We start from the raw sequence: 10,521 nt of genomic DNA, 5'->3' as shown, positions 1-10,521 counted from the left end.
GTAGAAGGACACCCAGGCCTTGGTGGAGTCTCCCAGGAGCTCTGCCCTAAGGCTGCCCAGCTGTACTGGCCTCTCCAGTCTCCTGTTTTATCCTCCCTGCCTGCAGCTCCAGGAGTTGGGGCAGCCAATGCAAATCTCTCTCCAGTCCTCAGTGTGTGCCTCAGTCTTGTCTGAGCCCTGAGCTAAAGTCTTCATTGCTGCAGGGGGCCTTGATGACCCAGCCAGATGAAACTCTGGCAAGCAGCTAAGATAAAGGGCCTCACACAGTGGGGCTGAAGCTAAAGAGCCTCACACCATGAGGCTGAAGATCTAACATCACTTTGTTTTTGGTTCTTGGTCATAAAAAGAGAAAAATTTATCAGAAAGTATATTAGGCAATAAATTATACATATCAGCACACTGTAAGTAATTGGCATGGAAAATTATCTGTGTAGAAATTAGTTATTAAACAATTTGGCACACTTGACAATGGGAGACAATTTATTGAACATGCCTGACAAGCAATCCAACACAATAATTATAGTAAGTCCTTCCTTTGCATTTTAGGAGTTTCTTAGGAAAGATTTTAAATGAAGTTAATTGTGTTAAGAAGTTTCTAGGTAGAGCATCATGTTAGCTGATAACCAAAAAACAACCAGTTTCCGGCCAAAGGCTATATTAATAGAAGAGTCTTTGATGCTTAGACTTTAGCTGATAGGGATGTACTGGTGGCTATCAACTCTTTTAGGTAAATGTCTAACTGATACAATGAGTTTTAGTGTAAGGCTTATTTTTCTATCTATTAACCTTGAAGGTTGCCTACTTGCGGAAGGCACATAGCAACAAAAAGTCTAAGGGATGCACTGATTGTTCCTGCTTTGTTTCTATGCGCATGATAATGTAATCTCATTGCTTGCTAAAAATGTATAAATAAAGGACCTGCTGGGCCCCTCAGTAGAAGTTACTTGCACCTCACGAGTGTCAGCGTCTCCTCATCTACATCATTCCCTTCCCCTCAGCCCTTAACGTTTCGTCGACGCCGTCTCATCCTTTCGGGACCCCTGACACGATATTTTGCCAAGGCAGGTCTCGGGCACTTCATGATGGTGATATCCTGAGGTCAGAAGAAGGAACAGGTATGGGTTTTGCTGGGGAGTTGGTTTTACCCCAGAAGTGTCTTCAAAGGGAGCATCAGTCAGTCATGCCCAGCGCACTGAGCACAGCCCATTGTCTGGACTAATTAGGTCTCCAAGCCAGGACCACAGCGCCCCCTGGTGCCCAGGATGAATGTCATCCTGCATGTGCTGACAGTCACCAGCATGACTGCTTCTGACCCTGATGGAGACCAGGCCCTAGGAATTATCCACAGCAGCCTCTGCTCCTGTCTACTAAATGAGGAAACAGGGAGAGGGTAAGTGATTTTCTCTAAATAACCAAGAAGTAACAGGTAGGTTAGAATTCCCACCTCAGAGCCCATTATTCACCTTCCTGCCCTCCCTTCACTAGACATCCTGTTTTCCTCCTTACCTCATCCCAGGCCTCCAGGCCCATCCTGTCAGCACCCAGCTTCTGTATGCAGGCATCTGTCCTCCCTGCATCTATGCAGTGAACACTCAGCTGCTCATGGTGCTGAAATCTGATTCCCTGTCTATTGTGAGTCTGTCTGTGCACAGGGGTGGGGACCTTCATCTGCTCCCTCTGCAGCAGAAAACACGGATGATGTGGGATGGGACAAGGGGACCTGAGACTTTGGCTAGGCTCCGCGTGTCAGGTTCCTTTCCTGATATTTTAGGATGAGGATCCTTCCCAAGGAGGTCAAGGCCCTGGCTTTTGGAGAACTGTACGGGGTAGGCACAGGAACATTTGTTCTAAGGTATAGCTTGTGATGTGTGCACTTTCCCCTAATGTCCTGAACAAATGTATTTGTCCTCAGGCTCCTGCTGCTGAAAACATACAATGTGCCTCACTGACACATGCTAAGACTGCACCTGGACCCCCTGAGTGGCCGCTGTGCCCCTGGGCATAGACACCCCTGATGAGCTTCCCCTCCCAGTTGTGTGTAAAGAGGTGACTGAGACTGGACAGGGCCATGGGACTCAGGTCCATCCATCCTGCTCCCAGCTGAGCACCGCACACAGCCCCTCCCCTGATGCCTCCTCTCCTCCATGAGCCCCTCAGAGTCTCCCAGTGTCTGCTGGCTCCCCAGGGCCAGGAATTACCTGTCCCTTCTGGGTCTCAGTGTAGCATAATGCTAGACATTAGCACCATCTTGGGAGATTGGATTTTTCTGAAATGACCTGAACTTGGGAATTCGACTAAGATCTCTCTAGAGTAGGACAAGTCATCAGACTTCAGAAACATTTCCTGATGATTAGCCACCATCTAGATCAATTCCAAAATTGATGGCACAAGGGGTTTAGAACTACATATGAAGAGATTTGCAGACTCTGCAGCACGAATTTGCACCTCAGCCAGCCTGGGAGCAATACACATTGCACGGCAGACCTCTTCTATCCTGCCCGCTGCTCCCCTCAGCAGTGTATTTCAGTCAGTCTGCATGTTCTGTTACCCTCTCTGTCTGGTGAATCCTCTCACCCTCTGCATTTCTGGCCTGTACCCCAGCTCTTGTCTGCATAAATAAATAAACTTTTAAAAAATTACAAAATAATTTTTCATGAGATTTGCGGATTGACCTTCAAGAGATTCTGCACCACAATAAAAATAATTCTCAAGAACACTTGTCATTCCTTTCACTGATGCAGAATACAAGTGTTGGGTGCTGACACCCATGTTGAAATGTGTCATTGTACTGAATGTCTTGTCTTTGAGCAGGGATCAGTGTGGACGCGTGTTACAACATTCCCTCATTGCTGGAGACTCAGCACCCGAATTTGCGTGGGGAGTGGAGCTGTCCTTCCCCACAGGAGCCCTGCTTCATGGGACCCGCCACTCACCCTGGCATCTGTGAGAGCAGCTGCAGGGACAGATGCTCAGGATTTTTCTCATTTAGAAGCTTCCACATTTTTCTGCTCTGTCTCCTGCTGCATTGCTGTCGTGAGGATTCTGTTCTCGTGTTTGTCCCTGTGCAGGTGAGTCTTTCTGGGTCTCCACTGGGGAGTCTCTCCCTAAACTGTTCCTTCTGGCATGGGTAGAGCTGTGTTCCTCTTTTCCCTTTAGCTCTTTGTTTGCTGAATCTCAAGCTCTGTGTATTAATAGTTTTTAACAAATTTGGAATATTTGGTAAAATATTTGGTCATTTCTCAAGTATATTTTCTTTTTCCAAATATTTGTTCCAGCCTCCATTCCTTCCCCAATATCTCCCTAGTGTCATCGTTACACACATTTTGACAATTGATGTTCTCCCAGATAATTGGTTGTTTTTATTCACTTTCTTCTTTTCTCTCAGTATCAAACAATGTATTAGATTGTTGCATCATAAAGTTCAGTAATCTTTACATTTGCATCAACAATTTTCTGCCAATGTCTTCTATTGTATTGTTAAATCACAGAAAGCATCATGTTTATTGCTAGAATGTCAAATGTGCTCATATTTTAATGTGTCCCCTGTCCTATTTAGCATGTTCCACATCTGCTAAACTCAGAACAAGGGAACATATTCGGGATAATAGTCTTTGTATCTAGATACATGACATCCAGAACATTTCACTGTCAGGATGGGCTCATTGAGGTTTGAATTATTAGGACCAATATATTCCTAAATCTTCACAGAAAATTTTTGATTAATGCAAACATTTGTTCAGTGTCCGTGCTAGATACTGGAGACCTGTATATATGACTTCTTTTTTATTGGTTCTGTAAATTCCCTGGACACATTCAATCCTTGCTCTCCACTTGCTTTTTTACTCCCTTCCATGGCACCACATCAGTCTAAAGTTGGGACAAATTTTCCTACTAGTGAGCAAAGTGCTCATGACAGGCAACCAATGCCTTACTAGAATCTGTCTCTTCTGACCAGGAAAGAAGCAAATATGACAGAGTGTGCCTGTGTGTGTGCAGGTGTGTGTGTTTGCATATGCTCATGTGTGTGCATGCAGCCTACAAGAAGCTCCCTCTGATGTCTCAGGGAGGTTATTCCTCCTGCCCATCCTCTTCCTCCCTCACCCCTGTGCTCATCTGTAGTTTAGAATCCTTGCTCAACTCCAGAGCTCCCTCTGCAGTTCCTCGTGCTCTGCACTCTCAGACTTTCCACCTTGGTCCTCAATCCCCACAATAGTGTTGTCAAGGAAACACCTGGAGCCCCTTCCTGCAGTCCCAAATCCACTCAGGACTCACCTCTGCAGAGAATGCCCGATAGCTGGGATGGGGCAAAGGATTTGGGACCCAGGTCACCTCCTCTTGCCTGTGTCTCATCCTCCTGGGGCTGGAGGAGAGTGTGACCCAGATGGGGACGGGGTTTTTGTCTCACTTCCCCTTTGCCCTGTGTCACTGTGGGCTGAGTATTACTGCTGTCTACTGACAGACAGTGATAGTCAGCCTCATCCTCAGCCTGGGCCCCGCTGATGGTCAGGGTGGCCGTGCTGCCTGAAGTGGAGCCTGAGAATCGCTCAGGGATCCCTGAAGGCCTGAGCACATTATCACCAGCAACACCAATGAGCAACGCAGGGGCCTGCCCAGACTTCTGCTGGTGCCAGAAAGCAGCAGTGTTTATTCCTTGGCAGGTGATCGTGACCGTCTGTCCCAAGGCCACAGAGACTGACTGTGGTTGACTCAGCTCAGCAGTGACCACTGAACCTGCAAGAGGAGAGGAGAAGAGAGGTGAGTGTGAGGATGAGGGTCATTCCCAGAGGGAACAGCTCCTGCTGCATCCCCTGTGCTGAGCTGAAGGTCAGGCGATACAGATTCCTGATTTCTGTGTGGGCTGATCCCTAGGGCCAGAACCTGTGCAGATAATGAGGAGGGGGAGCAGGAGAGGGCTCCAGGCCATGGTGCAGATGTCTCAGGATCAGCTGCTAAGCCTGCAGCTGGGAGGGGTGCTCAAGGCTTCTCTTATCCTCGGGTGGCATGCAAATCTACTTCCTACCTCCCTGTGGCCTTGCTAGGGGTTCTGAAAACAGACAGAGTTCAGCTCATAGGTGACTGAAGTGCAACCTAGTGCCTGGTCTGTATTACAGATTCTAAAACCCTTGTGTGGCTGTGAGACTGTGCTTCCTGTGCACATAGCACATGCTCCCACACACACAACAGCACTCACACACACACACACTTCCATCTGTACCCTGGACCACGCCTCTGGTTTGGGACAACCTTCATCACTCCCTCTAGTAGGGAGAGCACATGTGGGGTCGATTTTGCAGACTACAAGAGGGAGCTGTGGGAACAGAGGGTGAGAGGCCCAATTCCATCCTCACACAGGGAACTGGGTCATGTAACCTCAGGCAATAGCTCTTGTTTATATTTGAAGAATCAACGGAAGACAAGGCTGGAATGAAAGTGTAAGTAACGGAAGTGTGAATAAGAAAAGAAGATGAATACACTGACTTCATCAAAACTCCAATCTTTTGTTTTATAAAACCTCCTCCACAGGATAAAAGAAACAAGTAGTAAGCAAGAGAAAAGATTCCAAAGACATCTCTGATGACCAGCGAGTGCAGAGAGGATACTAGGAAATGTGATCACACACAGTGAAGACACAACCACTAAGGGAAGGAGACCTAGTAGAACCAGTACATGTGTGCGGAGGATGTAGGACCATGGGAACCAGGAGCAGGAGCTTGCCATGTGTCTTCTGGAAACGCCAATGTGACCTGATTAGGGTGTCCCCATGTGCTGTCAGATAGGCTGAAGTAGATAATAGGGACCCAAAAGCTTGTGGGGTGAGGAGAAGTGGGGCCTTCACACCTGAGGGATGGTGTGAAATTAACCAAACTCTGGAAAGAGCTTGCAGGTCATTGACGAGGCAAAACCTGTATTTCCCCCTCCTCTGGTCCTGCGTCATATTTCTAGGGTCCCATGGGTGACTTTCCCCTCTTCAGCTGACACAGAAGGAAGGGGTGCACTTATTCCAGAAGGGAAGAGGATTAGAGAGGGTGAGTGAAGTTCACTAGTTCACCTTTGGAGAATTGGGAAGAGCAGGACCTGGGTGGGCTAAGGTCAGAAATATCACTGTTCTGGGTGATCCAGAAAGAGCCTGGGTTGAGGGAGGGGAAATCCTGGCAAAGGACCAAGTCTGGGGCCCACAAATGGAGACAGCTTCTCCCTGACAGTTGCTCCCGCTGCCTGAGGGGGCGCAGCTGCTTCGTATCATTGGCAGCTCAGGCACCTTGGTGCTGCTCCCACCTCTCTTTGGGGCTGGTCAGTAACCGCAGGAGAAAACAGTCCAGACTGGTGGAGCTAGAGTGGTCTTTTCCTGATCTTTGTCCTGGAATTTTCCTGATGATTTCTCAGGTCCTGAGGATGCAGTGCAGTCATCTCTTTACTCTCCTGCTCATGTTTTAGTAGTTGATAATAAGATGAAGATATAATAATCTGTCATCAGTGTGGATACCCCCTGACTCATGGAAGATTCCACCACCACTCCATGATCTCGGTCCCTACACATCCCACAGCTTCTCTGTGGCTTGTCAGCAAAGTGCTTGGAGGAAGAGATGGTTTTTCTTTATAAAATGTGCACAGTTGACATTTGTACAGTATCCGGGGCCCAGGGATAACGCCTCACCTGCAGGAACAGACACAGCAGGTGCAGCCCCACTCAGGACTCTGAAGAGGCGTTTCCTGGAGCATCAGGAATGAGCCCACCTGACAGTCACCCAAGATGAGAGAGGGAAGGAGTCTTCATACTTTTGTACAATATCATATGTACACAATGTATTTTTATGGAATAAAATAAGGATTACAATTTATCTCTGGTGAGAAACTTGTTTTTGAGTCACACGCATGTGACTTAAAATGAGTGTGTCTTTTGTGCTTACATGGTGTTGTTGAGATGCAGTTCCCACACACATGCACTGCAGCAAGTGGACATGCAGAGTCAGTGTATTGTGGTGTCCACAGAAATGTGCTAATTAACAATATTTCATCCAATTAACAATATTCCATTGCTAAAAAGCAACCCAGCCCTCATCTCTTGCTCTTGCCACCCTGCACCCAGTTCTAAAAAAATGATGTATTTTGCTGTATCTATACCTTTCTCTATTCAGGACTCTGAAACGGATGGAATCATATACTATGAGGTCCTGTGAGTGACTCCTTCACTGCACAATGTGTTATAGTTCTTCCATGTTGTGGCACGTGGCAGGACTTCATTCCAGTTTATGGCTGAATATCAGATTATAAGATGACATATCAGGTCTGTTATCCTGTACCCAGGATGGACATATGATTGTCTGCACCACACGTGTAATAGGCATGATAGTGTTGTTGTGGGGAGTCACCCTTCCCTTTCCCATTCATGCAGGTGCACAGGACACATGTCTTCTTATGATGCTAAGTTTCCCGCCTGGGCTGAGTACTGATCATTACAGTGAACCCTGATGCCTTTAATCAGTGCAGTTACTCCATGGGAGCTCCCTGAGCCGGTTATCTTGGGGTTTCAGCTGTTGCAGGTGTCTGCATCCCCCTTCCTGCAAGATCATAGCTGAGTGCAGGTAAAAACATTTTGCTGTGTGGGCTTGAGCTCAGGTGATAACCTCAGCACTGTGAGTTACTATGTCTCTTTTGTGAAGCCCCAGTGTGTGCTTCTTTGTTTTAAAGCCCAAGGAAACAGACATGGTCACTCCAAGGTCTCTGCTCTCAGGGCATGAGCAGTTGCTCCTTCCAGAACCCTCTGTCTCTGGCATCACCAGCCCCAAGGATGGACTTGATGCCATGTGCTCTCTCTCCTAAGGGTTTGACCCTCGTCCCAGGAGACTGTCTCCAGTGCCCAAGCAGCAATCTGTCCTTGGTACCGGAGACCTTCTGTCCACCTGCCTGCTCCTTCTGGGGTCACAGTGGGGAGCGATGTCCATGGTGTCCAGAGTCCTGTGCTGTCCCACAGAACATTCTCCCATTTCAGTGCAAGTTATCAGCATGACTGTGAAGAGTAATCACACCATTCTTGGAAACTGCACACAATGTCACTCCCTCAAAATGAGTCTCCACATGATAAATGTGTCAGGAGAGGTGACCTGTGCTGAGGGATAACACGGGGGACAGGGTTCTGTGAGAATATTAAGTAAAGCATCTCCATCAGAATAGCTTAAAAAAGGCTTGCCTGGGAATGGGGCTTTGATACAGAACAGAGAGGATAATGTTGTTAAAGAGGTGAGCTCGCCTGTCCTCCACACTGCTCAGCAGTCATCTTCCCAGGACAAGAGCTGCCTGTGGTCTCCTACTGCCCCAGCCCCTGTCATAACGTTGACCAGGAGATTGTGTCTAATTTGTACTTGGTCCCTCTGACCTGGACTTGGCTGTGGCAGCTCCCTCACTAATTGGTCACCATCTAACAGGACAGGCAATGGCCTTCATCTGCCTCCCCTGTACTTTCATGTCATCACTTGTACAGTCTGTCTGTGTGCACATAAGGTGACTGTGTCACTTATTCCAAAATATTACCCATAAGCCCTGGATGTGCATGGATGTTGTGTTGTACGAGTGTGTTCGCATATATCCCTACAGTGCTGTGACTACTCTACAATAGAAGGATGGAGGAGACCCCCTACTAGAGGGTCCACTGGTGATCTTGTTTAGGAAAAAGTAACTAAATCCTCAGTCAGAACAACTGGTCATTGGGGTGGGAGTTGTGGTGGAAGAGGGTCTGTGAGTTCCATGACTCTGCAGTCCTGGGTCAGCAGTCACTACCAGGACTGAACCCTGATGTCCATCAAGGTCCTACTCCTCTGCATCCTCTCCACCCCTGCCAGACACCAGGACCCACTTCTATCCTGCCCATGTGGGAGTTATCCAGAACCCAGGAATTAGTTGGACTTTCCCCCTCAGGATGTGTCATTGTGGGGCCAGGCCTGATCACCTCTGACCAAGCCAACATCAGGCCTAAAGACCGGGGTCACTAAGTCACTATGTCTGCTGGGGAGTATCAGTGAGTCTAGTAATCTGCTCCCCAGCAACTAATTGCAGTTGAGGTGGGTCCCCCACAAGGCTGACACATGGCGGGGTCCAATTTCTCCCACATGAGTGTCCACTCTCCCCCATTCCTGTTACTGGTCTCTCAGTGAGGCGTTTTGTCAGTTTCTAGAAAGTCCTGTGGGCAGATGTGGAGTCATTTGATGCACCAACAGCTGAGAATCTATCACATTAGAGACCCCAATATGCCCCCTATTTATCCTGATAAAGACCTACTCACTGGCACCCTGATACCCACCTGTACTCCAGTCTGGAGCCACCATGGCGCTCAGAACTCTCAGATCACCCTCTCCTGGGATCAAATGTTTTCTGCTGAACCTCAGTCCTGAAAAGTGGTAGGACACTCCCTGCATACAATTCCCTAGAACTCTGAGAATCCAGACTCTTCTCCTACTCAAGCTGTGGGCACAGGGCTGTGACCCTAGGGGACATGGCCACTGACATGCCCATGCAGGGCCAGGAATGAGGGATCCCACTTAGTAAAAAACAAGATGGCCCTGAACTAGTACCACTGATACCATCCAACGGAAACTGAAGCAATAAACAGGAGAAACACAACTTGGCTCCATGAGAAACAACTTTTGTTCCACCTAAACCTGCTTCTTTCCCTGCCAACCCAGCCTTCCTGCCTAACCTCTCCTCACCCTATAAGAACAACCCTCCTCCTGACAATGGGCCCAACTTCACTGGGTCCGTGAACCATGCCCGGAGGTGCAATAAAGTTTCTGCCTGTTAGAAACTGGCCTGGCTCTCCTCTTTACCTTGCCAATCCTTTCAGTCATCATCTGGCATCTCTCAGGGTGTGGATCCTTCCTTCACGGGAGCCAGCCTCGGCAAACTGGGTGTCACGGGTTCCTGAAGGATGGGAATGTATCGGCGCAATTGAGGAATGAGGCAGACACACACACAATGTCTTGCGTAAGTATCTCCTGCTGAGGATCTCACTGGTCTTTATTTATACATTAAGGCAAATGATGAGATGACATAATCATATGCATGGAAGCAATGCAGAAACAATCAGTGCATTCTTTTCCCGTAGACTTTTGGCTCCTACGTGCTCTCAGCAAGAAGGCAACCTTCAAGGTTAATAGATAAAAAACTAAACCTTACACTAAAACTCATAATTTCAGCCTAGTCAATTACCTAAGACAGCTGATAGCCGTCGGCACACTCCTATCAGCTAAAGCCTAAGCATCAAAAGACTCCTCCATGTATGTGGCCTGCAGCTGGAGACCAACTGCTTCCTAGTTATCAGCTAACAGGGTTTCTACCTAGAAACTTCTTAACAAAATTAACTTCATAGAGGGCCTCCCCGGTGGCGCAGCGGTTGAGCGCTGGATTGCGAAGCTGCCCGCGGCCTCTGCGGCGCCGGTTTGATCCCCGGCTGCTCCCCGGCCACCGGAGGAGGGTCCCGCATGGCGAGCAGACCTCTCCTGCCGCCCGCTGCTCCACTCAGCAGTGTAC

At 48.2% G+C, this 10,521-nt stretch overlaps 1 long non-coding RNA gene across 2 annotated transcripts; it reads left to right on the top strand.

Moving 5' to 3' along the window:
* Nucleotides 1-942: 942 nt before the first annotated feature.
* Nucleotides 943-6,827, top strand: LOC129145748 (uncharacterized). 2 transcript variants are annotated; one of them, XR_008551751.1, is made up of 5 exons: nucleotides 943-1,115; nucleotides 1,224-1,390; nucleotides 2,812-3,068; nucleotides 4,659-4,755; nucleotides 5,524-6,827. It is a non-coding gene; the product is annotated as an uncharacterized LOC129145748 (long non-coding RNA). The 2 variants fall into 2 exon arrangements; XR_008551750.1 differs by having other exon boundaries at nucleotides 5,402-6,827.
* The last annotated feature ends 3,694 nt before the right edge of the window (nucleotides 6,828-10,521 follow it).

Source organism: Talpa occidentalis, unplaced genomic scaffold (assembly GCF_014898055.3).
Source record: "Talpa occidentalis isolate TD23 unplaced genomic scaffold, MPIMG_talOcc4v2.1 talOcc4.14, whole genome shotgun sequence".
In the NCBI taxonomy this organism is placed as follows: Eukaryota; Metazoa; Chordata; class Mammalia; order Eulipotyphla; family Talpidae; genus Talpa; species Talpa occidentalis.
This window is presented reverse-complemented; position numbering and strand designations above follow the sequence as displayed.